The sequence below is a fragment of the Apodemus sylvaticus genome, chromosome 14 (assembly GCF_947179515.1).
Source record: "Apodemus sylvaticus chromosome 14, mApoSyl1.1, whole genome shotgun sequence".
In the NCBI taxonomy this organism is placed as follows: domain Eukaryota; kingdom Metazoa; phylum Chordata; class Mammalia; order Rodentia; family Muridae; genus Apodemus; species Apodemus sylvaticus.
This window is the reverse complement of record NC_067485.1, coordinates 27,971,114-27,973,969: the sequence shown is the minus strand read 5'-3', so window position 1 is coordinate 27,973,969 and position 2,856 is coordinate 27,971,114. Positions and strand designations below refer to the sequence as shown.

Here is a 2,856-nt window from a genome sequence, read left to right as displayed (position 1 = left end):
AGTGGAGGAGTGTTCCTCTTTCTTCACATCCTTGCCAACACCTGCTGTCTCCTGAGTTTTTAATCTTCACCATTCTGACTGGTGTAAGGTGAAATCTCAGGGTTGTTTTGATTTGCATTTCCCTGATGACTAATGATGTTGAGCATTTTTTAAGATGTTTCTCAGCCATCCGAAGTTCTTCAGGTATGCTGTTGACCATGGCGCTGTGTGTGCTGTTGACCATGGCGCTGTGTGTGCTGTTGACCATGAGGCTTGTTAATGCTGTTAATGTTATTAGTGTGTTCTCATTCTTTTTTTTTTTTGTATTAAGTTATACCAGTAACATTAGCATTTCTCTGTCTTTGAAATCCTCTTTATACAAGGCTTATGATTTTATTGCTGAAATTTGACATGCGACTCTTGAAAGCCATTTCTAGTGCTGTTAAATAGATTCAGAATATTGTGCCAGTCCATCCATTCATGCATTCATTGTCTGACTGAGGAGTCTGGAGAGTCCTCCCTCTGGTCAGCCATTTCATCTGATTATCTGAATGCCACAGAGACCAGCTGACGTCAGGATAGTTGGAAACCACAGATTCTCCTTTGAATCAAAATCTCCTCTAGTAAAAACTGGTGGCAATGGTGGCACTCGCTGAGGTCAGAATGCTTAGGATTAACTTTCTGCTTTGACATAGTAGACACTCCTGTCACTACTTAGTGAAGGCATGCTAGGCACTACATTAATGCTAATTAAAGTGCACTGTCATTTCCATTGAGTTTTTTTTTTAATGGGTTCTCCTTGCTCATCACCCCTGGAGACTAGGTTCTTTTCATTTGAAACATTCAGTTTTGCCATTTATTTTTTACAGAAGTTCATGCCAATAAGGAAGCCATGTTCTTATGTCTTAGGGAAAAAATTAAGCAAGGGACCATCTCCAAACTCATCTGGGGTATAAGATTTTAATATAAGCCCACAGTGTAACAGTGTATTGATTCATCAGGGGTGGTGAGAAACTGTAGGACTATAAATGCAGGAGCAGCTATCAAAACAGTAGAACACAAAAAAGCAACTGGAATCATGTTCTTACAAAGACTCCACTTGTGGAAGAAAAACTTTTATTGCCATTGCATAAAACACCTGTATGAAGTAAAAATTGGTTTTGAACAACATTAGTAGAGAATGTGCTCTACAAAGTGGAGGTAACTGGATGTAAAAACTCTGGCAGCCATTGAATAGAACAGTCACAGATGGTCAGTGGAGGCCATATCTAAGCTTTGTCTCTGGGGATTTTGGACGATGCCTGCAGAAATATTATGCTGTGCATAAACCAAATTGAATCATTTTCACAAGTGTTGTAAAGACTCACACAGTCAAAGTTCTTTTCTGTGCCCTTCAGTCCCACAGCAAGAGTGGCATAGAACATCTAAACACAGAAGAGAGCATTCATGCAAGATTTCTAACTCCTTGATATAATAATGCATACACTTCAAAATGATTGCACTATCATCACACCTAGGGCTTTCTGTAACTACAAGGTGGTGGTCACGGTCAGCATAGGCCCCAGAATCAACCTCTAGAAAGCAGCCACCATCTCCTGCCTGTCTTCCCTTTTTGTGTTTTTTCTTCTTCATTTTTTATAATCAACTCTGTTGTTGTTGCTGTTCTTAGAAAAACTGGTAAAAACAAAATTGTGATCATTGAACAAAACACTCTGGCAATCAAGACGTTTAAAACCGTCAATCTTCTGGGGAGAAGAAAACACTGCGCGACATTTAGAACTCTGATTAACAAATAAGGTGGTCACAAATTTTCCTGGCTTGAAGACTTCCACAACTTTCCTGATCAGGTCGTTATAGGAGGTCTGACTTAGGTTTGTTTCAAAGCTAACATAAGAAAATTCTGGTTCTGGAGTGATGTGAATAGTCTAATATTTTCCATCTGATTTCATTCTATTCACTGAGTAGCCACAAAAATTGAACAGTGTGGCATCAATGACAGAACCTGGTATCAGGTCACGAATTCCACTCTTAGGAGTGACATCCTTTCCAATAACACCATCTTTCATGTAGAACTGGTCCATAACTGCTGGGTCAAGCTCACTCATCATAATTTCCAGGGTTTGATCTGGCTGATTGATAACTCGACTGTCTAGGAAATCCAAAATATACAAGTACCAAAAGTCAGAATTCATACGTCCTATACAATATGCTGCTCCATTTGGGAAAATTGCATTAAGAAACTCGATTTCTTCCTGGAAATTCCGGTATGGGTACCCTTGGTGAGAAGGCTTCATGAAATTTTTATGAGAATAAAAGAAGCTTTGAATCGAGTCAAACCCACTATAATCCCTAGCAAGCTTCAACAGGGGAAGCAGCGCTTTCAGTAAGAGGCTGGCACCAAATGTCTTCAAAATGAAGCTTCTCTTGGAGATGAACATGCTATTCTCGCTGAGTACATATGCTTGCTTCCTGCTTGTCAGTGTTTGTCACACTTAGGATCGAGCACTGCACATATTTCAGAAGGACATCCCACTTGGATCTTGGGATGGTGCAAAGATCCCCAGATCCCTGGCTTGCGTCGGACTGCTGTCTGGAAAACCAGACCTCCAGCAGTTTCTCAGTCCCTTCGAAAAATGTGCAGCTTCCATCACTATGAGATTAGCGAACAACCAACAACCACAGAAAAGCAACTAAATTAAATCTCTTCTCCCACTGCTCCTGCCGCCTCTGCGGATTGTTCCAGCTGTGTTACTAAAGTTCAGGTTCCTTTTTTTTTTTTTGCTATAATTTTATATTAACTACTACTACTACTTCTTCTTCTTCTTCTTCTTCTTCTTCTTCTTCTTCTTCTTCTTCTTCTTCTTCTTCTTCTTCTTC

The 2,856-nt window shown here is 40.0% G+C and overlaps 1 pseudogene; it reads right to left on the bottom strand.

Moving 5' to 3' along the window:
* Positions 1-1,247: 1,247 nt before the first annotated feature.
* Positions 1,248-2,432, bottom strand: LOC127664526 (S-adenosylmethionine decarboxylase proenzyme-like; annotated as a pseudogene).
* Positions 2,433-2,856: the final 424 nt, after the last annotated feature.